The sequence below is a fragment of the Stenella coeruleoalba genome, assembly GCF_951394435.1.
Source record: "Stenella coeruleoalba genome assembly, chromosome: 13".
Classification (NCBI taxonomy): Eukaryota; Metazoa; Chordata; class Mammalia; order Artiodactyla; family Delphinidae; genus Stenella; species Stenella coeruleoalba.
In genome coordinates this window covers 53,455,169-53,475,081 of record NC_137159.1, presented here as the reverse complement: position 1 = coordinate 53,475,081, position 19,913 = coordinate 53,455,169, and the positions used below count along the sequence as shown (strand labels likewise).

The following is a 19,913-nucleotide window of genomic DNA, read 5'->3' as shown; positions in this document are numbered from 1 at the left end:
GAAATAGAAACCAGAAGCTTGGAGACAGCAGAGCCACCATGGCAGCCTACCTCCATTACTACCATGAAAAAGAAACAGCTTCTTTTGTTTAAGCCATTGTATTTTGGGGGTCCTTTTGTTATAGCAGCTTAGCCCATACCCTAACTGATACAATGGATTTTAAGAGGCCAGTGACCCAGACCATCTGAAATGACTTACACAGTCATTTAGGGCCAGACTGTGTCCTTTGGCCCATACTCCCAGACCACTATCTGGTGCTTGTCTGGGATGGTTTCTAATCCCAGGATAAGTAGGGTTTCAATTTAGTATAATTTCATGTAATTCCGTTTCTCCCATTCCCCGCACCCCCCCCTCGCCTTTCTGCTGTAATACCCCGCAGTAAGCAGAATTAACGCCTCCCTAAACATGTCTATGTCCTAATCTCCAAAACCTGTGAATGTCATGTTACAAGGCGCAGGGGAATTAAGGATGCTAATCAGCTAAAGAGGGTATCCTGGATTTTTCAGGTGAGTGCAATGTTATCACAAAGGTCCTTAAAGTAAAAGGGGGAGGCAGAGAGGCAAAGATGGAGTGATGCAGTGTGGGAAGGACTCCACTGCCCACTGCTGGCTTTGAAGATGAAGCGGGGGCCACAAGCCATGGAATGTGGCAGCCTCTAGAAGCTGGACTAGGCAAGGAAATGGATTCTCCCCTAGAGCCTCCAGAAGGAACACAGCCCTACTGATATCTGATTTTAGCCCAAAGAGACCCACGTAGGACATCTTACCTCCAGAGCTGTAAGATAATACATTTATGTTGTTTTAAGCACCAACTGTGTGATAGTTGATTAAGCAGCCACTGGAAACAAATATTCACCTTTCTTCCTTTCTCCTTCTTCCCTCTCTTTCTTTCTAGCTTCTACTTAATCTCTGTAAGAGTCTGAGCCAGTGTGGCAAACAGACCAAGGCCCAGGCTGGTCAACTTCTGGGGCCTCCTGGAAAGCTCTTAAGAGCAGGATAGAATGAACACCTGGGAGAAGAGTCTGGTCATGCTAACCCAGAGCATGGTCTGGGTTCAGCAATTCATGGATTCAGGACTAATTCCCTTTATGACTTGCTTTCAGAAACATACATTTCGTCTGCACCCAAGATCCTGCAGTAAGCAGCCCGGTCCTACTCTTTATGAAATCCAGGTCATCACTGGATTACCTGCAGTTCCAAAGGTGTCTCTGCCCAAAGCCAGGGACCACTAGGTGATAGTCATACTAACTGGAGGTGGAATTACCCAACCCTCTAATTCCAAAGTGTTTAGCTTTGGAGCACAAAAAGTTAAACACCTTCTTGCAACACATAGTAAACATGTCAGTGTGTTTAACATGTTAACCGTCCTCTGTTCTCCTGCCCAAGTATTTAGAAAAGAAACAGGTTATGATGTTTAACTAGTGAATGGATATATGTGCTCATAGCAGCTAACACTTTTTAAATACTTGTGGATGCTTAAAATTATGATGTGTTTAAGATTTGAACACATTTGCTTTTCTACACTCTTAATCCAATGAGTGTTGGCTAAACTTTTTTTTCCCCGAACAGCAAGGGTTTGCCCACCTTGCAAAGGCCAGTCTGCAATAAGTTCCTAGAGCTGTAAACTGCATTGTTGTTGGTGTTTTTGTTTGGGGGAGTTTTGTATTTTTGTTTGTTTTTCAACATTTTCTTTCATACATGGACCCCCTCACCAGGAGAGTGTAAGTGATAGTCATTCTTTGGAGGACGTCTGGAGTCCTATTCTATTAGAGAATCTAAAGGATTTTAATGGAATCAACACGGAAACTTTACCAATTTCACTATAATTTCAGAAGATAAAAACCAAAGAGGCTCCAGGTGCTGCCCAGGCCACGCAGAAGTGTGTGGAGGGCCTGGGGGTTAAGCCAGACCTCCAGGTGTCACCTGGGGCTCTACCTGTCTTCTCCACCGAGCCTGCCCAAACCAGTAGCTGGAAAAGGCATTAAACCCTCCTGCTCCCTTCCAAGTGTGGGCTCACAGTACGTAATCGTGGAGAGGGTTGTTTGGGGTGGTTGTCAGTCTGCTTTCCTCTGCTGCACTGTGACCTCCCTACCCGAGGCCTCCATCCTTTCTCGCTTGATGTCTCTGGTGATCTCCCCATCCACTCGTGCCCACTCATTTCTCCATACCCCACTTCCCACCACAGCCCCTGCTGGACGTGGCCTTTAAATGGCCCCTCAGACACCCTGCCCTGACCAGCTTTGTTTCTTGCCAGTTGTCTCTCTCCCTCTCTATGCTTCAGCCACCCTGGCCTTCTTTTCATCCTCTCTACTTCCTGCCCCAGGGCCTTTAAATATTCCCTCCTCCATGATGAAAGCCATTCTTTTCTAGGTCTCCTTCAACTAGATAACTGTTTTAAACAGCGATGTCTCAGGAAAGGTCTTCCCGACTATCCACAGCCCCTCAAGTCTAGGCAGACACCCCTTCTCTATTCCATCCCAGCACTCTTTGTCCCCCTAGCATGTAATTATCATGTACTTAGTTCTGCCTTCCCCCATCGGTTTAAGCCTCCCATGAGGGCAGGGTCTGCCACTGTCTTTTCACCAGTGTATCACCAGCACCCAAGGCCAGACACAAAGTTAGCGGCTGATGAGTATTTGTTGAACGGCCAATGGGACTTCTGGCTCTTCAGCTAGTCTTGTGATCAAGGAAAGAAAGACTGCACTGGGAGTCGGGGGCTGTGAGCATAGTTTCTGACCTGGTGCAAGCTACTTAATTTCTTTGATTCTCAGACTGTCTGCACGCTGGATGGGGAATCCGCTCAATTCAGCCAATGTTTTTGGAGCTGGTACAACGTTTAAGGACCCTGCCAGGCTCTCCTGGTGCCTGCAGAGATGAAAACCACAAGGGGCTTGCCTTCCTTGCCCTCAAAGAGCTTGTAGTTTAGTGTGCAAGGTTAGACTTCTACATAAGTAACCACAATAAAAGGCAAATTTGATAAAGCTTCAAGATAATTTGAAAGGACTAGGGAAAGCATAGAAGAACCCACTTGTAAGTGACAGACTAAGAAGGCCTTGTGGAGGAAAGGACATTTGAGCAAACTTATGAACAGGTAGGGCTCCAACAGGCCAAAAAGTGGGGGAAATAAGAGGGAGTCTTCTAATCACATCAGTGACATTAAAGGCCCAGAGATGCAGAAGCCTGGGACATGCTTCAGGAATGTCTAGGATCCAGCCTGGCTGCCATGTAAGACACAGAACAGGAAGTGAAACTGGAGAGGTAGATTGGAGTCATGCATAGTAAGAGATCTTGCAATGCCACTCAGGAGTTTGGAATAAATTCATAAGGCAGTAGGGAGTGCTGGAGGGCTGTGAGCGGGGAGTGACCAGTGAGAGCTACACTTAGGGTGGTTAATCCAGCTACAAGGACTGGGCTGGGCTGATCACTCGGGAGGCAACTACAATTGTTCAGGAGAGAAGGGAGAAGGCAGATGGCAGTGAGAGAAGGCAGCTGAAATCAGAGGCCGAAGATACCAAAGATAGAAGCAGAGGGACTTAGGGGCTGATTGGATATGCAGTCAAGGAAGAGAGTGAAACCCAACAAGGATGTCAAGATTTCAAGTCTGGACCAACAGGAACATGACGCTGCAATGAACAAAAGCAAAACACAGGAGTAAGAGAGGTAGGTGGGGGCCAGACAGCATGTTTCAGAAGTGTTCACTGTGAGTCCCTGATGAAGCTGCCTGGTAAAAACACTGCAGGCAGTGAGAAACGCAAGAATGTGGATTAATACCTTCCCAGCCTGGCCACAGGGCTACTGGGGAAATCAAAAGAGATGGTGGGACAGAAGGCACTTTGGGATGTACAAGTCACTCTGGACGTGTAAGGCATGATGGTCTGTATTTTTGTTACTGGTACAGAATACATCTCTAAATATCTCAGAAGTAAAGATGGGGAAACTACGTCTGGTCTCTCTCTCTCCCTGGAGATTAGAAACCTAAAATTGTTCCTTGAGTGTTAAAATCCACCCATAGGGCTTCCCTGGTGGCGCAGTGGTTGAGAGTCCGCCTGCCGATGCAGGGGACACGGGTTCGTGCCCCGGTCCGGGAGGATCCCACATGCCGCGGAGCGGCTGGGCCCGTGAGCCATGGCCGCTGAGCCTGCGCGTCCGGAGCCTGTGCTCCGCAACGGGAGAGGCCACAACAGGGAGAGGCCCACGTACCGCAAAAACAAAAAAATCCACCCATAAAGAAGCAGACTGGAGGTCCTTGAGAAAGACGTAATGGGTTCAGGGCCAGCAGATAGTGGGAAAGGGGTTGAGTTATCCTTGGGGACATGAGAAGGGAGAGCACGAGGCACCACTGGCCTTACCCACCCAGGCACTATCTAGGGATGCAGGGGCAGGAGCATTTCTATTTCCTTGGAAGACTTATCCCAGGCAGCACATGGTTCTTGGACCTAAGTATTCAATCAATCCATCAATGTTACTGATACCCGGATTCTGTCACCAGCAAACCTCATTAACAATTCCCAGGAAACAGAAATAGAATCTGGGTAATAAAATAAAGTCTGACCTTCTTTTCCTTTCCTTTGTGCTTAGTCTAGTTTCACTTGTTCACAGGGTGCTGTGGACAGAGGCCTTGACCCCGGCGCTTCAGAACGGAGTTCCCGGCGCAACGCGGCTGTGCCGACACCTCAGCTGGGAGGCCGCGTGCAGAAGCTGCGCGGGACGCTCAATTCAAGATGGCGGCGGCGGGCCGGGAGCAGAGGCTTGTGCCGGGTACTGGAGCTGGAGCGGGAGCAGCACAGCTCCGCCCATCCCGGAAGAACTCGGCCCCCTCCCCTCCCTGCTGCCGAGATCCCTATAAGGCAGCCTCGCCCACAGCCTGATGGGAGAGCCAGTGTTCTAGAGGTCTGTGCTCTAGAGGTCCCCAGCCCCCGGCGAGGGGCCTGTTAGGAACCGGGACGCACAGCAGGAGGTGAGCGGCGGCGAGCAAGCGAGCGAAGCTTCATCTGCCGCCCCACAGCTCGCATGACCGCCTGAACCCCTCCCCCAACCCACCGCCGGTCCGTGGAAAATTGTCTTCCGTGAAACCGGCCCCGGTGCCAAAAAAGGTTGGGGACCGCTGCTCTAGAGCATGAGCTCGCACCTCTCCATCCTCTGATCAAAGAATAAAGATTCCCTTTGCTTCTCAACTGAGCTTGGTCTCATTCTATTGGCTCAAATGACACCAGGCAGGAGGACCTTTGTCTGGGTCCGACTGGAAAGGGTCCGTAATAATTCTGTTCCCAGAGATTCAGATTTAATTTGGGGTATGGCCTGGATATTGAGGGTTTTTTTTTAAAGTTCTCTAAATAATTCCAATATGTAGCCAAGTTTGAAATATATTGCTTAGTGCCTTAAGTGATCTCAAATTGTACAAATAACCTTCTCATTTCAACCTGACCTCTCCTGTGATTTGCCACCAGGGAAAGAATATGTGAGCCGTTAAGACCTGGGCAGCTTAAACCTCACACCCATCAGAAGGGCAATTATCAAAAAGACAACAAATAACAAGTATTGGCGAGGATGTAGAGAAAAGGGAAGCTTTGAACACTACTGGTGGGACTGCAAATTGGTGCAGCCACTATGAAGATTCCTCAAAAAATTAAAAATAGAACTGCCACACAATCCAGCAATTCCACTCCTCAATATTTGTCCAAAGAAAATTAAAACACTAATTTGAAAAGATATATGCACCTCTATGCTCATTGAAGCATTATTCACAATAGCTAAGATATGGAAGCAACCTAAGTGCCCACTGATCGATAAATGGATAAAGAAGATGTGGCATACTATATACAATGGAATATTACTCAGTCATAAAAAAGGATGAAATCTTGCCATTTGTGACAACATGGATAGACCTAGAGGGTATTATGCTAAGTGAAATAAGTCAGACAGAGAAAGAAAAACACCATATAATTTCACTTACATGTGGAATCTAAAAAACAAAACAAATAAACAAACACAAAACAGAAACAGAGTCATAGATACAGAGAACAAACAGGTGGTTGCCAGAGGGGTGAGGGGTGAGGGGTGAGGGCAGGAAAGAAATAGGTGAGGGAGATTAAGAGGTACAAACTTCCAGTTGCAAAATAAATGAGTTGTGGGTGTGAAATGTACAGCGTGGGGCATATAGTCAGTAACTGTGTAATATCTTCGTGTGGTGACAGATGGTAACTAGACTTAATCACGGTGATTGTTTTGAAATGTATAGAGATACAGATTCACTATATTGTGTGCCAGGAACTAACATAGTGTTGTAGGTTAATTGTACTTAAAAAACCAACCAAACAAACAAACAAACTCATAGAAAAAGAGATCAGATTTGTGGTTACCAGAGGTAGGGGGTGGGGAGAGAGGGAATTAGATGAAGACGGTCAAAGATACAAACTCCCAGTTATAAGATATTTAAGCACTAGGGATGGAATGTACAACATGATAAATATAATTAACACTGCTATTCGTTATGTATGAAAGTTGTAAAGAGAGTAAATCCTAAAAGTTCTCATCATAAGGAAAAAATTTGTTTTTCTATTTCTTTAATGTTCTATCTGTATGAGATGATGGATGTTCACTAAATTGACTGTGGTGATCATTCCACAAAGTATATAAGTCAAATCATTATGTTGTACCTTAAACTTATACAGTGCTATATACCAATTATATGTCAATAAAACTAAGAAAAATTTTAAGTAAGGTTTGGAAAATTAAAAAAAAATCAATATAGAATTATTTCAGACCTTGAATGAGCCATAACATTTTTTTCCTGCTTGTCTCTTTTATTTAATTTTTTTAACATCTTTATTGGAGTATAATTGCTTTTCATTGTTGTGTTAGTTGCTGCTGTATAACAAAGTTAATCAGCTATACGTATACATATATCCCCATTTTGATGGCTTTGGAGCAGTCTCTCATTTCCCAGTTTTCTCATCACTTGCAAATGGGTAGCATTAGCCCCTCACACTCACTGAAGTCTCAGGCAGCCTCCAGATAGAATTATATACCTGTGTTCAAAATATGATTTAAATGTCTTTCTCCCTGGGCTTTCCATTTTTTTCCCATGATTCCTTTGGGGACTGGGTGTGGAAGGCTGGTTCCCTGCAGGTGGTCTCCCAGAGAGGGAGACAGCCTTCTGTAGAGCCCTGTGGTTCCTCTGCAGTTTTCTGAGCCAGGGAACTTCTTGGGAGGTATATTAAAACGTTTAAATTTTAGATAATACAATAAATCACTCATCTCCTGAGGATAGCACTACTCATTGCATGATTCAGTGTCAGAATTTCAGCTGATGACGCCTGCTGGCTCGAGGTAACTGTCTGCTGGCTGGTCCTGGGACCGGTCAGGAGGCCCGAATTCATGGCACACAGCTGCAAATGTGAGTCACAAAGCACTTGATAGACATGGAGTTAGAGCAGCAGAGACCGTTTCTCCTTGCCTCTGGCATGCACAACCTGGTAGACTTTACTAGTATCTGCTAATCACCAGCTCTCATCCCCTTTCTGGCAGCAGGAAGGCTGCACGCCTCAAGCCACATAGAGCAGGGCAGAGCTGTATGCTGTGAGAGGGACTTCCAGCCTGAGGCAGGGAACAGCCCATGCATGGTTTTCCCTCTCTTCCTCTGCCTCGTTGATTAAGGAGGCCGCTTTTCAGACACAGGGCCCTCATGGGTCCCTGAGTTGTCATCCGGAGGACATTTGTTTTCCAGAGTCATTGGGACTGGTGTGAGTGAGAAGTAAATTGTGTGTGTTAAAACACTGATACTAGAAGATTGCATATGGAAATGTGACCCATACCCCATTTTTCATTTATTTCAGTGACATTTTAGCTCCTATAACAGATTGGTGACTATATGAATTTCTTACTGCTGTTAAAACAAATGGCCACAAACTTGGTTGCTTAAAGCAATACAAATTTATTATTTTACAGTTTGAGAGGTCAGAAGCCCCAAATCAGTCTTACTGGGCTAAAATCAAGGTGTTGACAGGGTTGGTTCCTTCTGGAGGCTTTAGGGGAGAATCCTGTTCTTGCCTTTTCAAGCTTCTAGAAGCTACCTGCATTCTTTGGCTCATGGCCCCTTTCTCCATCCTCAAAGCCATCCTTTTTCTCTCTCTGATCTCTGCTTCTGTATTCACATCTCCTTCTATTACGCTGACCCTCCTGTCTCCCCCTTATAAGGGCCTTTGTGATTACACTGGGCCCCGCCAGATAATCCAGGATAATCTCCCATCTCAAAATTCTTAACCAGACCTACATCTGCAAAATCCCTTTTACAATGTAAGGCAAACATATGCACAGGTTCAGGGGATACATCGTGGACATCTTTAGTGGGGAATTGTTCAGCCTTCCACAGTGCCCCATGCATTTGCTTATCTGACTGACCCTCCCAGTCTGGTGGGATTTGGCTGGGAGCCACATGGCCTTCCCCGGGCAGCACCCTTCCATATCACCAAAAGCCATACATCTCTTCTTTTGAGATTCATAAGGTTCCATGTAGAATTGATTATGGGGAAATATTCCAAATGAAGATAAGCCGTATGCGCCAAGGTGTTTGTGAAGCATTATAGATTTTGTTATTAAAAAAATTAGAAACACCTACATGTGCAGCAATAGGGGAACGTGCAAAGAAATTCTAGAGCAACCCATGTTTGAATTTTATGCAGCCATTATAAATGTTTATGACAAATTTTAATAACTGAAATTCTTTAAAATAATTTTTAAAGCAAGTTGCACATTTATATAATCTTAATTCTGAGAAAAACATATGTAGAAGAGAAATGTATACACCAAAATATCAACAATGCTTTTTTTTTTTTTTTTTTGCGGTACACGGGCCTCTCACTGTTGTGGCCTCTCCCGTGTTGTGGAGCACAGGCTCCAGACGCGCAGGCCCAGTGGCCATGGTTCACGGGCCCAGCCGCTCCGTGGCATGTGGGATCTTCCCGGACCGGGGCACGAACCCACGTCCCCTGCATCGGCAGGCGGACTCTCAACCACTGCGCCACCAGGGAAGCCCTCAACAATGCTTTTTATTTGTTTTCCTAGAGGTCATGCATGACTTTTATTTTCTTCTTTACACTTTCTTTTTTTTTTTTTTCATGTCCACAAAGGATTAGGACTACTTTTGTAATCAGAAAGCTCTGTTGGTGATAAGAGCAGATAACCAGACTGGACAAGAGTGACCTGGCAGTCGTGGAGAATCACTATGAGGAAAGGTGCTTCATCTTCTCTCTGTAAGCACTTGAGGATTTGTGGCAGGGTGATTCCTTCTTCCATGTGTGCTCAGACCATTGAGTGTCCCTTCTTTTGGGGTATTTGCCCTGAGGGAGCAGCTAGGACTTCTGCAGAAGGCATAGGGACCCACTGGGCCATCCTGAACAATGAGGTCCAAGGTTAGAGATATCATATTGCTGGTTACCCACAGGCTTCTGTTCAGCTCAGCAAGGAGATGATCAGAAGAAGGTCTTCAGTGTGAGTATGAAAAAGTGCACCATCTTCCTAGGTGGCCAGAGCAAAGGAGAAACAAACAAACTCAAGCCACACCTCCAGGGCACAGAAGCAGTGCGGGTCTGAGACCTCATCATCCCCAATGTCAAAATGGATGTCAGCCCATGTGACATTGTCACCTCCCTGGTGGGGACATGTCCTTCCTAAAAGACCAAGGTGGGTTGGGTGGGTGAGGAACTGAGGCAGATGAGCAAGCCACCTGCATTGCAGATGTGATCTGAGTGCAAGGACACCGAAATGCTCTCTGCTTTTCAACTTTCTCGTTTCAGCCCAATCCCTGGGACCCCTTCCATTCACCATCCTTGAGGGAAGTTAATCCACTCATCACCAAACACCTCAGGAGGATTGAATCCACAGCTGCTTCCCAAGAGGAAGGGGGCAAGGCACAAGAAAACTCTGGGCATGGGTGAGGATGATGCCCTCTCTGTGCTCATGGATACGGGGGCCGCCATGGTGCTCGGCCAGGTTCCCCATCCTTTACCTTCTTTCTCCAGGTCCTGATCCAAAGTCCACTCTCAAGGATGCTGCCTGTCTCAGACTATGAGCTCCTTAAGAACAGAGAGATGGGGCCACTCCCAGCACAGGGCCAGACATAACTAGCAGTTTAAAGGTGACCAAGAAAGGGGAGGGAGACAAGGGAGGAGGGAAGAGCGTGCCCCTTTATCCTAGTCCCATGCCTTGGTTCATGCTGAAACCTAAGGAGGCTGTCCCTCGACCACTCCAGTCCTAGTCGCCCTCCCCCTCCCCCGGCCTCGCCATCACTTAGCAGAGAGTTTCGCCAGCCTGGACTCCGCCTGCCGGCGCTGTGGCTGTGCACTGCCTGTGCAACGGTCCTGAGTCCACACCTCCACTGTGAGCTGCTCCTTGTGGGGACTCACAGGCCCTCGCTGCAGCCTTGATTGATTGGGTGATGGGGTGGCCAGGGGCTGAGACGCCCTGGTGGCTCCTGCCGAGGAAAGGGGAGTCCAGGGCACATTCCAGCCCTGTCAGCGCTGGCTCAGCCCGAGTGGTGCAAAATCTCATGCCCGGGGTCCCGGGAGCCCCTGGTGCCAGCTGCAGTTTTATTGGTGGTCTGTGACTTCAAAGGCCTCTCCTCCTGAGTGGCTGAGCTGGGCGGGCTTGGAGCAGGAGGCCTTGTGCCCAGGGCACTGGGGAGCTCCTCTGGACCTGGACCTGGACCCAGCCTCTCCCCAGCTTGCCCTGTCACTGCCTTCTGTATTCACTAAAAGCCACTTTCCCAGCTCACTCTGTGACCACAGCAGATGGAGAGGAGCTGCTTGTTTAGGAGACTGCTTTCATGGACCTGTGTGTCCCAGTTTGCAGGCAAAACACTTGTGACCAAACATCTATTCAATGCCCCAACACTTTTTCCTATAGAAACCCCTGCAGTGGCAAGACAGCAGGCTGGGCTGTGGTCTGGGTGACATGGGTCCCGACTTGACATCTCTGTGCCTTACCTCACCTAAAAAGGGAAGTGACACCCAGATCTGGCTGCCTGCCTCACCGTGCTCAGAGGCCTAGAAGAGGTCAAGTGTGGGAGAGGAGGAAAAAATCTCTCAGTGAAAAGTAGTGCTCACTCCACACTGCCGGCATCCTTCTCTGGCAGGCCTGAAACTCAATCAAGTGTTTAAGACACACTCTGAGTTTGAATCACAACTCTGACATTTCCCAGCTGTGTTACCTTGGGAGAGTTACCCAACATCTCTGTGCTTCAGTTTCCTCATAGGGATTAGTTAACACCGGGGAAACACTTGACTAGTCCCTGGCACCCAGTAGGTGCTAGAACAGTGTTTGCTATTATTATCATCACCACACATAAACCTCACCTTGCTTGTTTATTCCACACGAATAGGTGCGTCTGTCAGCGAGATGACAAGTTTCCAGCATTCTTTCCTCCTCCCCACGACACACACGGACACACAGGCACACCCCCAGGCTGGTATGGTAGCAAGAGCAACCCAGGGGTCAGATCCTGCTCTGCCATCTGCTTGCTAAACGAGCTTGGGTAAATTATTACAACCCTGCAAAACCAGCTTACTCATTGATAAAGACAGCCAAGAATAACCTGCTTCACACAATAGTGGAGAATTTACATGAAATTTAAGGAAAGCTACCAATAAGTATCAGTGAAGCTCAGTGTCTAGCCTATAGAAAACGTTTAGTGAACCTTCTAGTCTCAGGGCTGGACACACCATAGCTCAATAAACACTTGCTGGCCTGAGGTCAGTTCTGCACAAGATGTGTTAAATTGGAGGTGATGTGAAGTCACCAGCCTCACACCCCCATCACAGGCCACACCTTCCACGGCAGCCCCACACTCAGAAGGACTGAGAGAAGTGAACCCCTTAAGGGCAAGGGCTGCATCTTCTCCTTCACACTTGCCGGCAGCTGGTCCAGCTCGGTACAAACAATGCGAGACGCACCCCCGCAGAAGTGACCCTGGCTGTCTGAAATCCTGTTCAGAAGAAAATGATTGAGAGAAAGCTGAAGAAGGAAAAGCTGCCCTGAAACATACCCAGAATCTTGCTGGAGATGGAAACTAACAGGGATGGAAACATGACAGCAACAAAATACAGACAGTTTTGAAGTCTGCCCACCTGGGAGTCAAGCCACATTGAAAATCAATAAGGCATCAGGCCGGGAGCACGGAGAGCGGACTGGATACCTGCTTCTGCCTCCTTTAAAGCAAGGAAACCTTTGAAGTTGCAGACGACCAATAAAAATACAGCTGGCGTTTACAGCTTCAACTCCTCCTGCCTTTGCTTTTCACCAAGTATCTCAAGCTGTAGCCAGAGTTGCCTCGGGCTGGAATGTTGGCCCAGGACCACAGGGCCCATGCCGTTGACAAGGACAATGTCTCCTGGCATGCACTGGCCAGGGATTGGTGATTAACTGTAGGCCTGCTGGCACCTTTCCAGGACAACCGTGGCTTGGGTTCTGGCCACCAGACGCAGTGGCTGAGATCCTCCAAAATCCTTTAGTAAGGTGAGCTCTGTCCGAAGCAGTCTAAGTCAAGGCCAAGTTGAACCACAGGGAAGCTCTCGTTTGCATGGGATACCTCCACTTGATTTAGCGTGCTTTCCATCCACTGGCTCTTTCTGTACTCCCTTTGGAAGGCCTGTTAACACCAGAAGGATACCTGCAGGAATGACGTCCCCCACCTCAGAAGATGGAGCAATCCAAACAGAACAGATTTAATCGATTAGTGACAAAGGCAACAAAAGTTATAAGGAAAGGGCCCTAGAACCCAGTTTCCAGCCCAAGGCCGATCGCTTAGGATGCTGAAGTTGGAGGCGCTTCTCATTTGTCTCATTTTTCTGCTTAGCACCCATAGGAAGCGCCATGACCTCACTCTTCTTTCAGTAAGCACGTAACAGGCTCAGGGCTCATGGTCCAGCCGGGGAGACAGAAAACCTCCAACAAGAAAGCAATAACGGAGTCTTTGAATGGAAGATATTATACCATACAACGTACATGGGCGATGTCAGGCTTAATGACCAAGCTGAGCTAATGTCAATAAACAGAGAACTATTAGGAAATTCATTAATCAAGGCCTTGTTTATACTCCTATTTGTCAACCAAATTATTTGTTTGACTTGTGGCCTCCCTGGTTTATTACGGTCATTTCTGTCATCAGAAGAGCTGGGTTGCTGGAATTTCACACACAGGCAGGGCCTGCACTGTCTTCAGTATGCTGTCTTGGTCACCCTTTCCAAGAACCAGAGATCTCATCAGGGGCCAAGGTCTGTCTTCAGTTAACAAACAACCGCTCTTCGGAATCCAGGGGCTCACTGGACCTTAATTAATTGATTTGCTAATCACTGTTTCCTGCTTCCAGAAGCTGACCTCTGGAGCACCCTCCTGCTCTTGGGGGAATGTCATCGGGAAGAAACTCGAGGCTGAAAAGCAACAGCAGGGTTGAGGGGGACCAGCAGCTCTCTGAGGACACCTGAAGTCCCGCCCAACCTGGATTTGGTCTTTAAAAGGTCATCTCTCGGGGATTCCCTGGTGGCGCAGTGGTTGGGAGTCCGCCTGCCGATGCAGGGGACGCGGGTTCGTGCCCCGGTCTGGGAAGATCCCACATGCCGCGGAGCGGCTGGGCCCGTGAGCCGTGGCCGCTGAGTCTGCGCGTCCGGAGCCTGTGCTCCGCGACGGGAGAGGCCATAGCAGTGAGAGGCCCGCGTACCGCAAAAAAAAAAAAAAAAACAAAAACCGTCCCCACCCCGCTCCACAGCCCAGAGGTCAAGCTCCTCTGTGAAAGTGTCCCCCTGACCACGGAAGCCGGAAAGGATTTGTCCCACCTCTGGCTTTCAAACTACTCAGTCCCGACGATTGCCTCTGCTCTGTTCTGTTGGCACTGTTTATACCCAGCTTTGCAACTAGTGGGTAAATTCTTTGAGGGCAAGCCAACCTTAGGGGTCTCACAGCTTTGCATCCTTTCTCCTTGGCCCCTCTACTCACACACTCACACACACACACACTCACACACACAATGCTGGACCAACAGAGGATACTCTGCTCAGTGCAAATGTAACTTTCATTAGGGGTTTTGCTTCTCCCCAGACCCTAAGGTACCCCTGTTTAAGACCTTGCCCATAAGAAGATAAAGAATGATAATCACCTTGGCAACCACCTTCTCTGCTTTCATCTCCTAAGTTGAACTAATTTTGGGGGTTTCCACCTTCTTTGAGCCAGTGCTTCCTGTTTAGGAAATAAATGTTAAATGATTTCACCACTCAGAGTGATGATTGCAGTGGATTTCTGGGTAGCAAGCAGGCAGGGGAGCCCCCTTCCTAAAAAGTAGACATCCTTTATTACTTTGAAGGGAAAAGGGTGAAGGGCCTTGAGGGGAGTGGGATGAAGGGTCAGATTTCTCCATAATGACTCAGAGTAATATCTCCCCTCAGCAGCCACCCTATGAATTTTGACACATTTCAAAAAGCAGGAGTCTGGAAAAAGCAGTCAGAATCTCTTACCTTCTGCAAAAAGCTACTGTGCAGTCTGTTCCTTTGTAGTTTGGGTTTTTTTTTTTAAAATCAAACCATCTTGGAAAAATCAAAAAGCAGATGCACTCATAATTGAAGTTGGCAAGGGCAACAGAAACCTTGTTATAGGTGTTACAGGCCCTCGCACCCCAATTAACCTGGGGGGGGTGGCTCAGTGGCTGTGGGTTTCCCTGCACAGATGTCCGAGGGGAGAGGCCCTGGTGGGCAAGAGACTGAGGTGCTCTGAGACCCTTCTGGAAACTCAGGGCCCAGGGCCCTCGCCCAGTCCTGATGTGGAATCACTCTCCAGCCTTCGGAGAGCCATGTCCAGGGGAGTCCTGGCCCAGGGCCGGCCCTGGAGAAGCGTGGGCCACAGCAAGGCCCACCCGAGAGCGAGCCAGGGAGCGCCCACAGCCATGACCCAGGGCCGAATTTTACTACCCGCCATTTACCATTCTGACGGGAAAACAAATTTAAAACACCTGGACATTTACGTCTCTGATGGGTCGAGTTGCACTGTTCCATTATATTAACTAATGCAGGCGGTGCGCTTCAAAGGCCGCCATCTCCGGGAGGCCGCTGGGCACAGCCTGGGTGAGAGCGCGGCCTGGGCCGCAGGTGGGAGGGCAGCCTTGGGAAGAGCCGTGTGTGCGTTCAGAGGTGGAGGCTCGCGGTGAGCCCCAGGTTCTCACCTGTGACACGGCCCCTGCCGGCCACACCCTGCCCCCGACACACCACTGCCCCAGACTTACCAGCAAAATTTACTCCATTTGGTCAGGTCACGGAGCTCTAAAGGTCAGAGTGGGCAGTGAGTGGAGAGGAGGTTTGGGTTGACAGGAAATATCAAAAAGCTAAGACTGGATGGCGAAAGCGGCTCAGAAGAAGCTGGGGAAAAAGTTTAGGATGCACTTGGGACTTGGGGCCCAACAGACCTCTTCAAGGCTGGGACAGCCAAGAGCAGCACTGCGGTAGGGGCGGGTGTGGGGGCCTCAGCATCCTGGGACCATCCAGAAAGCAGGCCTCAGCGCTGACCCTGCAGTGGGTAGGGGTCGGGGCTGGGTCCAGGGCTTTCCCCAGGCTCAGGAGGTGAGGACCAACTGCCCAGGAGCCGGGCAGGTGTTTGGAGACTGAAACCAACAGACTGGTTTAGGGGCTCATATGAGGTCCACCTTGGAAACTTCCAGAAAACCCCAGAGGAGACGTGAGGGTGAGCTGTGACATGCTCTGGCCCTGAGGTGAGGGCTGTGAAGTTTCTTAGCATTTGTGCTCCACCTGTGAAATGGCGGGAACGCCTCCTGCTTCTTCTACGTCGCAGCGCCCTAGTGTGAGGACCAGAAAGAAAGTTTTCTGAAGGCACATTGTAAACTTAAGATGATGCAAATGAGCTCATATTAGTGCATTTGGGAAACGGGAGCCTGGGGAACACCTCATAGCCACGGCAGCAGGAGGAGAAAGGCTGGGAGAAGGGGCTCTCACTCCGGCCTCTTTGCCGTCCAGGCCCCATCCTTCAGGGCCCGCTCCCCTCCTCTCTGCATCTCCTCCGAGCACCTCTGCCAAGTTGTGGCTCCTTCCCAGTCTCTGGTGCTCTCTTCCCAGCCACGGCACCAGGGTGTAGAGAAAACACCAAGACGTCTCTTCTTTGTGCAGCGAAAAGGTTTGCTAGAACAGGTTTGCTCTTTGGTTTCACAGCCGTTATGTGGATAATAAGTCACTAATCAGTCCATACACAGGTGGCGCAGAACACTTAGGAAGGTGCCTGCCTCAGACCAGGGCTTCAGAGGCCTGAGTCCCAGACCTGGAACTGCCTGCATCTAACCGTGGCCTCAAGTGAACACGTACTTCACCTCCTCGGTCTTGTCACTTTGCAAGTGAGGGCACGGGGCTGCAGTCCTTGAAGCCATCCCATTCTCTTCTGTGGCTCTTGACCTTGGCGGCACATGTGAGTCATCCGAGGAACTTTGGAACAGAACCATTGCCTGGGCTCAACTCCCGGAAGTCCAGAAGTTTTGCTGTAATTGGGCTGGGATGGAACCTCAGGGGACTGCACCGTGTGGGCACGGCTCGGAAAGCCTGTGCTAGTTGCTGTGACGATTTTATTAAGCGACTGTCCAGTCTACATGGAGTGGTCCAGGGGCCAGAACCTGGAAACGTAAGAGGGAGCCCCTGGGAATTTCACTTCCCCTCCTGGAATAAAAAGCTTAAGAACTAAAAAGCTCTAAAGGTGATTCTGTGGTCTCTTTTCAGATGGTAGCACCGAAGTCTAGGCCACCAGTTGTACTACATAGGTCTGCTATATAAGAAGTGGGCCAAGTCATGGCCTCGGGGTTGGTTGAGTTCATTGGCCACAAACATTCCATTGAACTATCTTCAGGGGGTCTCCTGGGCAGGAGGGGTTTGCAGCTGGAGGGGTCTGTAGCTGGAGAGGTCTCCCCTGCTGTATCCAAACCCCCAAGTTGGAGGGGCCCTTTGAACCCCCATGCCACCCAGGCAGCATCCCTGACCTGTAATGTGTGATCAGTCATCCCTCTAGGCCTCAAGGGAACCTGAAAGCTTTGAGCTGGTTTGCCCCAACCACTGTGCAAAGTCTGTTGTGAGCAGACATATGAGAGAGAGACCCCAGAAAGTCACTCCTCTATGGACCAGAAGGGGAAGGACTTGGGGAGCAGAGAAAAGTTCTCCATCAGAGGCTTTAAAAGAAATTCTCTAGGAACCCTTTCAAGGATACCAAATGGCAGATGCTGGAGCCCAAGGAGCACCTACCTCAGGCAGGAAGGGTGCTTATCCCCCTGTTACCTCTGCCGTAAAGACCCAGGGGAAGGGCTGAGGACGTGTCATCCATTGGTCTGCTCTACTGAAATAGGGTCATTTCTAATTAACCAGATTCCACATAAATGGGTGCAACTGACATGCTTGGAAAGATTTCCTTTCTTAAGTAATAAAATGAATCCTTTCCCATGATTGCATGTTTGATTCCAATGTGCTTGCACAGAACACTTCACTACCCCTTTGGATGAGTGAGGCAGGTATTAATGTCACTGTTTTAGACACCTAGTGTAAGTAATGACAGGGCAAAAACGTTCTGTAACCCAGGTCTCCTGAGTATCTGCCACGGTCTCATCTCTACCCCATGTTGCTGTTAAACAGTTCTCTCTCCAGCTACAATCAAGCTTATACCATTTGTTTGTTCAGGAATTTTATTTTTAATGTAAGGGCATATGTTGTGTCCCCAGTTATATCATAAAGATGTAAAGCATGATACGAAATTCTGTTTGATGTTCCCAGCTTTGAAAAAAGCGTGTATGTGTGTGTAACTCACATAGGATAAAATAACCAAAATAAGAGACATCAAAATATTAACCATGGTTATCTATGGACAATGAGAATGTGGTTGACCTTTTTCATTTTGCCTTTCTCTATATTTTAAGACCTTTAAAATGAGCATGTGTTAATTTTGAGATTTTTGAAACAAGGTATTTTAAAAATAGAGTTTTGCTTCAGCAAACTGTGTAAGAGTAAGCTTCAGCTCAGCCCCGCCTGTGTCATTTTGAATTTAAAAATGACACCGATGCAGTTGGGAATGACAATCACCAAGGGAGGGCTTGTGGCTTAGCACCCCAAGCAAAGCCCCCGATTAATGGCCATTAGCCATTGCAATGGCCAGTTTCTCAGGGATCACTCCAATTAGGATCTTCTTCACAGCTTACAACACCAGCCCTCTGACTTCAGACAGGGAGCATCTGTGGCACAGCTGGAGCAGCAGGGTTGGAAAATCAATCACTGCCCAACAACTGTGCGACTGATGGCCCATCAATCAGAAACATAAGGCGTCCGCTCCATTTATAAAACACATACATTCTCTTGCGAATCTGCAAATGCAATAAGCAGTCCCAGCACTTCAGCGCTGGAGAAATGGCAGCCCCACTCACTTTTGACTGGATGATCACAGATCCGCATCACCAGTGGAGCACGACTGACCCTCCAAGCCCCTGCTGTCCTCAGGGACCCTGAGTCTTCCTGATACCCACACTCAGGGCTGGCTTTGAGATTTTCATTGGCCCTGAAAGCAAGTCATGCTGTAACTCTGTGGGAATGCATCAGTACTTGAAGAATTTCTTTGAGACTTTCTAAAATGGCCATTTCCTCCTTCCTTCCTATTCTCTTTTCCTTCCCTTCCTCCTTCTCTCGTTCTTTCTAACCTCCACACATTAAAGGAGAAATGTCTTTTCCCTAGATTATGGTCAGGTGATGACCAGATCTATGGGACTTCAACACTCACCGTGTGAACATATATATATATATATATATACTGAATAAATGTATAAACAAAAGAACTCATATACAAGTCTGTCTGCTTGTAGAAGCACCAAAGCTACCTCTCTTCCCCCCAACGACACCCTGATGCTGTCAGGTGGTATCTCCTTCACTAGCCTCTGGAGGAAGTCATTGCGCTTTGGCTAATGGGGTGGAAAGATAGCCCAGCCAATATCTCTGGTCCCTACCAGGAGCACTTAAAATGTTCCTCTTCGAATAATAATAATGACGATGAACATTGTATGCTGCTGTGTGATTTATAGACGATCTCATTTGACCCTGAAAGTCTTGTAAAATAGGCATTGTCATTACCAATACAGATGAAGATGCTGAAAGGCAACTAAGGGGAAGAATATTTAATGAGCGTCTGACAGTGCTGCGCCTGGCACCATGCTAAGCACTTTTCCAATGTGAGATCATTTATTCCTCAGGACAGCCCTGAAGAATGTGGCATGTGTGTATTAGCCCCATGTTACAGATAAGGAATTAAGGCTCGAAAAGGAAAAAGAATCAGAGAGATTGTAAGACATACCAAGGTTACATGGCACATGACCAGGTGAACTAGGATTTCTGACTCCAAATCCTCAAAACTTTCCGACTACAGTTTTGTGAACTAAAGTATGGTAGGGACGTTGTTCTTTAAGTCATATGACATTTCCTGGTTGATTGATGGCCTGGAGCTCAGGAATTCTTTCTAGGAGCAGAGCGCTGGACCAGGAAAACCCCAGAATGGCCCAGCCTGAAGTCCAAACTCACCCTGAGAATAGTTCCTTATGACCTACCCTAGTCCAACTCAGCCCTGAGGCTGGCACTCGGGGTTCTGGGGATATCCTGACTTGCATATGTTACGTCAGGCCAACTCCTCTCGGTCCCTGCCCAGACCCCAGAACTGCAGGCTCTCCTTGCTCCCAATAGGATGCTTCCTGAAGCCCCAGGATCCTCCACCTGCACTGGTTTGGGGAAAGAAAGGTTGAGCTGCCTTTGCCCATGGCTGTGAGCACCTTTCTTTCGCTCTGTGAGCCCAGAACACATGCCACGGGCAGGAGGCAGTGCTGCTGGGGCCCCATTCCCCTTCCGAGAAACGTAATGGTAT

At 48.3% G+C, this 19,913-nt stretch overlaps 1 long non-coding RNA gene across 1 annotated transcript in view; it reads right to left on the bottom strand.

Moving 5' to 3' along the window:
* LOC307196347 overlaps positions 1 to 4,705 on the bottom strand; it is a 117,470-nt gene extending 112,765 nt beyond the window's left edge. Inside the window, exon 1 of the long non-coding RNA XR_013831113.1 lies at positions 4,552 to 4,705. This is a non-coding gene — a long non-coding RNA (uncharacterized lncRNA). The remainder of the gene's footprint in view (positions 1 to 4,551) is intronic.
* Between the last annotated feature and the right edge of the window lie 15,208 nt (positions 4,706 to 19,913).